Source organism: Narcine bancroftii, chromosome 8 (genome assembly GCF_036971445.1).
Source record: "Narcine bancroftii isolate sNarBan1 chromosome 8, sNarBan1.hap1, whole genome shotgun sequence".
NCBI classification, from domain to species: domain Eukaryota; kingdom Metazoa; phylum Chordata; class Chondrichthyes; order Torpediniformes; family Narcinidae; genus Narcine; species Narcine bancroftii.
The window spans coordinates 105,399,750-105,410,807 of NC_091476.1; the positions used below are offsets into that span (position 1 = coordinate 105,399,750).

Sequence of the window (11,058 nt, forward strand, 5' to 3'; positions counted from 1 at the left end):
TCAACCGTAACGCTCTGGGTTCTTCTGGGATGAGCCCGAGCCCCACTCTAGGTTTGGAACCGTGGGCAATGCTGGAGGATAGTGAGTAAGGTGTGCGCAGACAAAGGGTTTGGACCTGTAGTACTGTGTGCCTAATATCCCAAGTTTAGTTAGATAAGAGCCGTGCCTACCAGGGATATCAAGGGGTGGCGGATTTCGTATGTTGTAATTTGATTTTAGAGCCTCTACCCGCAAGTGGTTGCGAGTGTATAATTTAATCTGAATGTTTGTGTCTTTTAACCCCCGTTGCAACTCCTCTACACGTGTAAATAGAAACGACTGTTCAATCAGCTGCATTCAGACTTGTTACCCTTGGAACCATTCAAACCGGTAAATGGGTGGCACGGTCTCATGGGCCAAAATGACTGTAACTGTGCTCTATATATAAATTAAAAAAAGTGAACCAAGCTCTAAGCCCCCAATTTTCATCAATGGTGTATTTTTTTAAAATTGAATTTGGATAAGGTAGTGAACAAAAACAAGGCAGTGCCTGATCTAATTTCGACCTCAGCAAATGTTCGCTCCTCAGAACCCTTCATCTTCATATCTTGTACCATCAGCGGCCTGTTCGCTGATGATGCTGCCACGGCTGTCATAAAGCTGCTTGATGACCTCCAGCATTAGTTGAATTCAGAGGGCAGCCCTTTACCATTCAATCAGGGAAGCATGCAGATGTTTTGTAATACATTCCCTAGCATTCATCACTATCTGTTTAGCCATAGTGTCTATTTGGCATTAATGTTAGTTACAGGCGACAGATTCCAAGAATCCTACAATCATCCTGCTAGACCTGCTCTCCAATTCCTCCAAGACTCAACTATCCCAGCATTGTTCACCTATTTCATGAGGAAACTAATTGGGCTGTGTACAGGCATGTTACAACTTAACCTGCCCTTTAGATTTCTATTGAAATAAAGAGCAGGATTCCATCAGTATTTGCAATTCTAATTCCAGGAGTGAAGTTACAAGACAATATACAAACTGAGTTTGTGCTCTCTGAAAGGCCACTGGGTGGATCAATTATGTAATGATTTCAAGATGTTAAGGGAATGTGATAAGGTACATGGAGGAAATCTCTATGTTGGACCAGGGGCATACTATAAAAATGGTGCTTGGTGTTTAAAGTTCCTTAAACAAAAAAAAAATGTTACAGAGTTGAGAGATCTCTTCCACAAGTTTCTATTAATCCTGGATCAGTTGTTAATTTTAGATCGAAAAGGAAATGACTTTTCTAACTGAATGTTCATGTTTATGAGGTAAGGATAAGTATATATAGTTATATAACATGTCTGTCATGGTGGTCGACAATGATGGAGCATCTCTAATTGCTCTGTTACAACCACCTGTCACTAATTATTTGATTATACAGCTTCTACTGCTCAATGGTACACCCATGATCACTCACTAATTACTCAAGTGTTGCACTCACTTTTGCTCTCTGAATTATTTATATCACATCTTACCCAAAGCAAATGATTCTCTATTACCGTTACTGCACCTCACTAAGTGCAATAAGCATTCTCTTGTTATTCTTTATCTCACTTTGGTTCCCTCTCTCTCTGCCTCTCTCCTCCCTATCATTGTTTGTTTTCCCAATGTTTTCTTATATCCTCCTTTTCACTCACCTGCCTTTTTTCTCTCAAATCCACTTTTCTCATTCCCTCTCTCCTCCCTTGCTCCCACACTGCAATGCTCTTTCCTTAAGTAACCTTCTTTGTCATATTTCCAATCTTTTTCTCACTATGTCACTTTCTCTTTCCATCAGTGTGAAGGGCCTCTCTCCATACCCTTGTCTCACTGTCTGATGGATTGCATCAGACCTATTTCTCACCTTGTTGGCCCTCTTGCCCTGGACCTCCCATGTTCAGCACATGTTCCTCATCATGTCAAACCATGACCCCTGGGGCCACAGTAACCAGATATGGCTGACAGCTGAGATTCTTCGCATCGCACAGTCTATCAGAGAGAAGCTGACAAAGAGAGGGTTACTCTACAGCTGTGAGATTTTGGACTCAATTATCTCCTCACAACAAAGAGAAAAAAGTTTGTATTTATGCAACAACTACTATGCATCTCAAAGTTGTTAGAGTAATAACATGCTCTTTGAATTGCTATCACTGATGAAGGAAGGATAGGACCCAGTTAGCACACCTCGTGAATTGATTTGGCCTTAACACTGAAAATAACCCCCCCCCCCCACCCCCCACTCATCTTCAAAATAAGAAAGTGGGTAAGTTGCATGCACTAACACAGCAATATTGAAACCCAAAGACAGCACCTTCAACAGTACAACATTCCCTTAGAGTAGACAAGATTTTCGTGGACTGGGATTTACATCCATTGTTTTCTAATTTGGAAGAAGCGTGCAACCTACTAAGGCATTCAATTCATTGGATAGTCATATAATTAAAATAGATAATTGTTAAAAATATTATCCTTAATCTAATGCATAATATAGACAGAGAAAATGTCCCATCACTTCCAAAACAGTTAGTGCAATTTTCTATTAGCCACATACAACATGGTTTCTCCCAGACTGATATTAACAACCCATAATTTACAAACTGCTGGATTTAAACTCTCACTCCTCAGGAGGGAGTTGGTCTAATTTTGGAGCTAGCAGTAAACCAGTTCATGTTTGTTTAAGTGAACTCTTTGCAGTGAAGAATTGAAATCTGTTAGCTTCTGAAGGTTTCTTAGCAACATTGACATTGACAAAATCATTTCGAGTGACATGAGATTCATAATTACAAGCCACAGATTAAAATAATTGGGCAAAGAACTTGGAGATAGCGCATGAGGGTGTTTTTATTACACCACAAGTTGTCTGAAACAGGAACTCACTGGAGCCTTTTGTCCTTTAAGCCTAATTCTCTGTTCATCAGTAATACCCATTATCTTCCTGCACTATCTACAAATCCTTGATACCCTTAATATCTAGATATCTATGTCTATCAATCTCTTTTAATTGGGAGAAGAAAATTCAGTGGGAACTTCCAAATTAATGTTTGTATAATTGGGATGAAACAACATCAACTCAGTCTCCATTTCCATACATGCTGCCAAATGTATTTCCAGCATTTTCCATTTTTATTAACGATCTGTTTGGACGTGCGGAAGGAGTGAGACAATGCCAATAATCTTATAATACTATAATGGTACAATGGGCTGACTATCCTCTTTTTTGTGTTTGATAGCTGTGATAGTACAGATTCTATCACCAATGTGTATTTGTACATATGTACAGATTGTAGTGTAGGATGACTGTGATTGGCCACACCGACTGGTAGGTCTTAAAGGATTGCTCCTAGCCAGACCAGGTCATTCTGGACTGGTCGACCTACTTGTGATATGCTCCAATCTTTTAGTTAATAAAAGCCTTGGTTTGGATCAACAAGTCTGGTTCTTTCGACGCGCATTACAGTAGCTTGTTGTGAAACAATACATCGGGCGAGTAAGGGACAGCAGGTCTCAAGTTACTGGCCAGGGTATTTCTTAAACATTGGCTTTCTTTGGCTTGGCTTCGCAGATGAAGATTTATGGAGGGGTAATGTCCACATCAGCTGCAGGCTCGTTTGTGGCTGACAAGTCCGATGCGGGACAGGCAGACACGGTTGCAGCGGTTGCAAGGGAAAATTGGTGGGTTGGGGTTGGGTGTTGGGTTTTTCCTCCGTTGTCTTTTGTCAGTGAGGTGGGCTCTGCGGTCTTCTTCAAAGGAAGTTGCTGCCCGCCGAACTGTGAGGCGCCAAGATGCATGGTTTGAGGCGATATCAGCCCACTGGCGGTGGTCAATGTGGCAGGCACCAAGAGATTTCTTTAGGCAGTCTTTGTACCTCTTCTTTGGTGCACCTTTGTCATGGTGGCCAGTGGAGAGCTCGCCATATTACACGATCTTGGGAAGGCGATGGTCCTCCATTCTGGAGATGTGACCTACCCAGCGCAGTTGGATCTTCAGCAGCGTGGATTCGATGCTGTCGGCCTCTGCCATCTCGAGTACTTCGATGTTGGTGATGAAGTCGCTCCAATGAATGTTGAGGATGGAGCGGAGACAACGCAAGTGGAAGCGTTCTAGGAGCCGTAGGTGATGCCGGTAGAGGATCCATGATTCAGAGCCGAACAGGAGTGTGGGTATGACAACGGCTCTGTATACGCTAATCTTTGTGAGGTTTTTCAGTTGGTCGTTTTTCCAGACTCTTAAACATTAGCTTACATTGAAAGTAAACTGCCATATCTTATTCATGAGATGCAAAGATCTGGATGTCCTAGTGAGTGGATAGAACTCAGGCAATTGGGAGAGCTAGCAGAATGTTATTTATTGTTATTGGAATTGAATACAAAAGTTGGGAGCTGATGCTTCAGTTATGGTGAGACCACATCTAAAGCCCAATGTTCAGTATTGTCTTCTTACTTAAAGAAGTATTGGAAGTATATAGGAAGTAGTTCAGATTAGATTTACTGGAGCAGAACCTGGCTTTTTATGAACAAAATGTGGATTGTCTGGGTTTGTGTTCTGCAGGAGCTGAGAAAAGTTGAGAGGGGACCTAATTAAAATATACAAGATCCTGAGGGATCTCTGAAAAACAATGGTCAAGTCCTGCGGGTGTCATATTGGACACATTCAATCAACTATTTAATAGAAGAAAGTATCCTAGAATTTTCCATTTTCTCGACTTGCTGCGTTTGTTGTTAAATTAAAGTAAGTACAAGACTCAGCTTGGCCTTTTGGAGAGCTAGCAGATGAGAGTCTCAGCTTTTGCTCATAACTTATCATTAAACAGCATTACCAGAATTCCTTGCTTGGCTGCATCAGAGTAATCTGTGGGAAGGACATCAGATTAATACATCCTGCACAACACATTATTCATTCACCTGAGTCTAATTTATTTTGTTGCCAAGTGCTCAGAGTGCAGATGAAACTAGATGACATTTTGATTTGGAGGGAGTGGTGAATGTTATGTTTATTGTCAAAGGCTTGGGCAATGAAATGCTGTCAATTACTCCACAGCTTCAATGTAGCTGAACTAATGCCATTGAAGCTTACCTCACACCCTATCTATATTCATGTCTGTGTCATTCCAATGCCACCAATCCTACAGTCTACACTAATCTGCAGCTGACCCTCAGTGAGTTTATTAATTGTAGGGCTCCAGGAAGACCGATTAACACGGACAGCACAGTTAACGTAGCGGCTAGCGCAACGCTGTTACAGTGTCAGCGATCGGGACATGGGTTCGAATCCCACGCTGCCTGTGAGAAGTTTGTACCTTCCTCCTGTGTGTGTGGATTTTCACCAGGGGCTCCTGTTTCCTCCCACCGTTCGAAACATATGAGGGGTTATAGGTTAACTATGTGTAATTGGGTGACATGGGCTCGTGGGCTGAAAAGGCCTGCTATTGTGATGTATGTATAAATTTAAATGTAATCAATTTAAAATTTAAAACATTGGCCCTTGTGCCTATTGAAGGTCAAACCTAACCTGCAGCACCACTGACGCATGTGACTGAATTTTCACTCTGCTGGCCCTCCACATATCTTGCCTCACACCCTGACGGTGGACAGTTTGAGGATCACAGACGTTTCAAATAGTGCATGCTCCATCATCTCACATGTGAAAAGACAAATGTGTTATATCAATTGTGAAAGAGCAGCAGTGCAGGATCCAGAACCCAAGAGGGCTACAAGGGCTGCAAGGATGCTGCGTGGCAAGTTTAAACTAGGCCTTATGGTGACATGGTGAGTTGGCAGAATTAAGGTCAGGTTACACAAGAACCTCAGCCCACGAAGTCTATGCTGAACATAACGCCAAATTAAGCTAAATCTCATCTGCCTGCTCATGATCTATTTCATTCATATTCACATGTCTACTGAGAAGCATCTTGAAATTAAAAGGTTATTCATTATTATCACCTCATTATTGTTACCTGCACCTGTCACAACTGTGTTCATGAAGTCTTCAGAGTTGCCTTGTGGAAACTTCAATCTGTATAATCAGCTGTCAAGACCGGTGAGGTGAGGAATAATAGTTTTGTTCCTCTCTTCACTTCCAGGCCAAGACCCCTGCCAGGATTCCAGAATAAGCTGGAAACCCCATTTTGCTGGGGCCACATTCAGCTGGCACTCAGTGGCCTAGGTGAAAAAAAAAATTGTGATGGAACTTGGATTGGTGGGAAGCTGTCCAGCAACACTGCCACTGGAAAATTCTGAAATCCCAGAGGTACAACGATGATCTGAATTCTCCGGTAAATGGGCAATCAGTGAGCTACTCTGCCAGCTGGCCAAGTTCCAACTGGAAACAAAGGTAAATACCAAGAAGTCAAATGTTTTACGCCTGTCAGCATGAAACACATTTGAGTCTGCACATTCACGATTGAATATCAGTGGAATTACTGGTGCTATTTAGATTTTATCAAAAGGCTTGTATCTCCTCCCACATTGTAGAAGTATCTTCTCTGATGCTGCTGTAACTCTGCAGGAACAATGATGTATGAGCCCTCTCCGGCACAACCTCGGAGCAGTTTGTTTCAAAATTGTAGTAGTCCAAAGCATAAGAATGATTTTCTTGTCAGCAATTACTCTGAACTTGCAAGTGTGAGTACAACACATTGAAAAGTGATTCTGACAGCAACTAGTATAGTGCATGCACACTCCTCATAGACATAAGGATGATTACGAAGTGTGAGAACATTTAACTGGAGCTTTGGTAATGGCAATTTCTTTTAAGATGAGTAGTGGTTGATAAATTTCAAGAAAACTGCACTCAAGGAACAGACAGATGGGATATAAATCAATTGGAGGCTATTCACTTATTTCACCCCACAAAGAAGAAATTCAATTAAAGCTCAAACATTTTGCAGGAAAATATACTGGGTTATGAAACCCAGAGTAAGGATGCATACTTATGTGACACCTGATGATCTCTCCTGGGACAGGTTTACCTGCAAATCCTGGGCTAATCCAGGCCATTAATCTTCGATTGATCTCATCATGAATCCTGGCTGTTGGTCCTGAGATAGATCCTGGGATAGAATGGAATATGAATGCTGTCTGTTCGCCTCAGTGAATTCCAGGATAAACTGTACGATGAAATGTGCAATCTCCCTGAGTAAAGCCGACAGTGCTCCCCAGGATTGACCAACCTCAGTGGTTGCCTTTTCAATTTATAAAAACATTAAATATCACAGAGCTTGTATGTGAGAAAAAGAATAACCGGAAATGTCTGAGAAAGAACTGGGATGCCATAGGAGTGAAATAAGAACATCTACAGATGTTGTGATTGTAGTTAAAAGTTCAAGATGGCAGGCTCAATGTCTTACGGGATTTTGGAAAATAGCTAAAAATATCTGCTCGTTTTCTGTGTGCTCATTCAATTCGACTATGTGAATTACCTCTACAGCAGACAGTAACTTTTGGACATTTATTATTGTTGCAATAATACAGGTTTGGATTAGCCATTCAATTTTGACCAAATACTTCCAGGATTAGTAACATCAGCATGGCCACATATTCAACTCACCCTGACCAGAAGGGTCCGACAGCATTATTGAGACCATAAGTAAACATGGGGGAAGCGTGGAGGTCTGCATGCTAGGGTAAGACTAAATCCACTCCATCCAGCATTACCTAGCATCTTCCTCGCAAATGTTCGATCTTTGACGAACAAGCTGGACGAACTACGAATTGGGACCCTCACACAGAAAAGGCTTCTGGACTGCAATGTCATGTTTTCAGCAGAGATGTGGCTAAACAGCAATGACCCAAACAATGTGGTAAACTGGAAGGGCGCATGGTAAAAGTAGAGGGGGTAGTTTATGCACCTATGTGAATCGATCATGGTGTACTAACTTTACTATTGCTGATACCTACTGCTCTGTGGATCTGAAATACCTGGTTATTAAGTGCAGACCTTTTTATCAACCAGGACAGTTTACATGTATCCTTGCTGTTGCACAAATGGTAAAGTAGCCACGAAAGACCTCAATGCTGCTATGTGCAAGCTGCAGACATTGCATCCAGCCAGAGCATTCAGATGGAGCCTTGATCATGGCTGGGGACTTTAATCATTGCAATCTACATAACATGGTTCCGAGATTTTACCAAAATGCATCATGACCATGAGGGGAAATAAAACTTTAGATCAGGTTTATACAAACGTGACTGATGCTAACAAAACCACTACTCACCCCCACCTGAGACTGTCTGACCATCTTTCGGTGTTTCCCAAATATACATACAAAACCCACAATGAAGATCTGGTAGGGTGATCTTGAGGGTGCTGACTTTGTTCTTCAGCAGCAATTTCAACATATAGATTGGAGTGTGTTTGCTACCCACGTTACCAAAGACTCTCAGATTAATATTGATTTAATATTATACCAACTCTGTCCTCGAGTACATCAACAAGTGTGGATGGAGTGGCATCACAAAAACAAAAATATTTGCCATTTAAAAATCATGGATGAACAGTAAGGTTCATCTTCTGCTTTAGCCTTTAGATCTGGAGACTGGAAGACTTACAGGTCAACTAATGCCAACCTCAGGAGGGGAATCTCTCAGGCCAAACATACATACAAACAAAAGAGCATTTCAACTCCTCGGGCCCCTGGTGCCTGTGTTGTGGCATTACAGACTACAAATCACCTATTACTGTACAGAAGGCAATTGGCCCAGATGGTATACCTGGCCATGTGTTTAGAGTCTGTGCTGAACAGTTGGCCGGAGTCTTCATGAACATTTTTAATCTGTCCCTGGCCCAGGCAGTCATTTCCATAAGCTTCTAGATTGCCACCATCATACCAGGGCCAAAGTGTCCACTGCCATGAGTCTGAACCACTTGCGACCAGTTGCATTCACCTCCCATCATTGCAAAGTGCTTTGAGCAACTGGATCTAACACATTTGAAATCCTGTTTTTTCAACATCCTGGACTCTCATTAATTTGCCTATCGCACCAATGGGTCGACTGAGGATGCCATTTCCATGACACTTCATTCAGCCTTGACCCACTTGGACAGCTCCAACTTTTATATCAGAATGCTCTTCATTAATTTTAGTTTGGCATTCAATGCTGTGATTCCCTCCAAACTGATCACCAAACATTGTCAGCTCATCCCTCAGCAATTGGACATTCTGACCAACAGACCCCAATGTTAAATTAGACAACATCTCCTCCTCCATTCTCACCTTGAGCACTGGCGTGCCCCAGGGGTGCGTGCTGAGGCCTTTTCTGTATTCTCTTTTCACTTATGACTGTGTTTCGTATATGGTTCTAATTCCATAATCGAGGTCACAGATGGCAGTTGGCCTGATCAGAGGGGATGATGAGATGGGCTATAGCAACAAAGTCCAGCACCTGGTCACATGGTGTGCTGACAATAACTTGACACTCAGAAAACTAAGGAGATCATTATGGACTTCAGGCACACTGGAAGCCACACTCATGCCCCTATTTACATTAATAGAGTTGTGGTGGAACCTGTATCAAGTTTCAAATTCCTTTGTGTCCACATTTCCGATGATCTCACCTGGTCCCTGAACTCCTCCATTCTTGATCAAAAGGGCACAACAGCACCTTTATTTCCTGTAGAGCATCAAGAAAGCTCACTTCTGTCCCAGGATATTGATGGATTTTTACTGCTGTAAAAAATTTTATACTGCTACAGCATCCTGTGGAACTTCATCTTTTCAGATCACAAGTGTGGTATGGCAATTGGACTGTAAAGCACTTCAGAGGGTGGTGAAAACTGCGCAGCAGATTATCAGCATACAATTGCCCACCATTGAGAACATTTATCAGAAACGCATCTGGGCAGGGTAAAAAGCATCATCAAGGTTGCATCTCACCCTAACTATGGACTTCTTACTCTCCTTCCATCTGGTTGATGCTACAGGAGCCTCCACTCTTGAACCAGCTGAATCCTAAATCATGGCACTGAGTGGTACTGTACTCACATTGTACTGTCAGTACTTTTATAATTGTTTGCTTGCTGGATGTGCTCGTTTCTATTTGCACAGTTATTTGTATATAGCATTATTTTAAAAAAAACCTGGTTGGATGCTAATTGTATTTTATTGGCTTTGTATTTTACTTGGCACAATGACAATAAAGTTGAATCTAATCTAATAAAAAAAAACACACACGCAGTAAATGCTGGAGAAACTCAGCCGGTCTTACAGAATGTAAAGATATATTGCTGACATTTTGGGCCTGAACCCTTCTTCAAGGTATAAGCAAAAAGCAGGCAGAAGTCTCAATGAAGATTGAGAGAGAAAGGTAGAAGAATGGGAAGAGGGGAGTCCAGACCAACAAAAAAAGGTGTTAATTGGCTATGATAAGAGGAAAGGTGAGATTTGATTTTGGCTCTGTGAAAGGAGACAGAGGGAAAGGGAAGAGAAAGAGACAGGACTAGAGGAAAGGAGACAGTTGGTTGAAGTTGGGGGTGGGTTTAACAGAAATCAAAGGGTGCCCAAACAGAAGATGAGGTGCTGTTCCTTCAATTTGTGGGTGGTCTTCATCTGGCAGTACACATATATGTCAGCAAGGGAATGGGGAATTGAAATGGGTGACCACTGGGCAGTGGCGTAGCTAGAGGGTGAACAACCGCTTCCTCTGAGCATGTTCAGTGACACCTTTTCATATATTTTTTTAAACTCTAGTTCTCTTGTGCGATAAAAGTCGATACTCATTATTTAATTTAAAAAAAACTTTATTGCATGGCCTTGGAAGAACTTTCTGGATTGATTCATTACTTTAGTCAACCAAGCTCCTGGTATTTTGAACTGTGCTCTTTCTCCTGTGATATGCTGGTGGCTGCTCGCAGCTGGGATCCAAAACTAACCGTGATCTCATCACCTCTTCTCTGATGCTGGCTGATCCTGTGGAACTTCATCTTTTCAGATCACAAGTCACAACTCTAGATATAGGCAAGTTTCATTCATAATGACATTATTACTGAAACGTGAAATTAATGAATGTACAATACAATTATGATTATAACTAGGTAATGAAATCATTCACGTAATG

The 11,058-nt window shown here is 41.8% G+C and overlaps 1 long non-coding RNA gene across 3 annotated transcripts in view; it reads right to left on the reverse strand.

Moving 5' to 3' along the window:
* LOC138741122 (uncharacterized) overlaps positions 1 to 9,271 on the reverse strand; it is a 79,840-nt gene extending 70,569 nt beyond the window's left edge. For 2 of the 3 annotated variants that reach the window (XR_011343340.1, XR_011343338.1), the window contains exon 1: positions 5,304 to 5,378. This is a non-coding gene — a long non-coding RNA (uncharacterized lncRNA). Of the gene's footprint in view, positions 1 to 5,303; positions 5,379 to 9,218 lie in introns of those variants that run through there. The other variant, XR_011343339.1, reaches the window with a different exon arrangement.
* Positions 9,272 to 11,058: the final 1,787 nt, after the last annotated feature.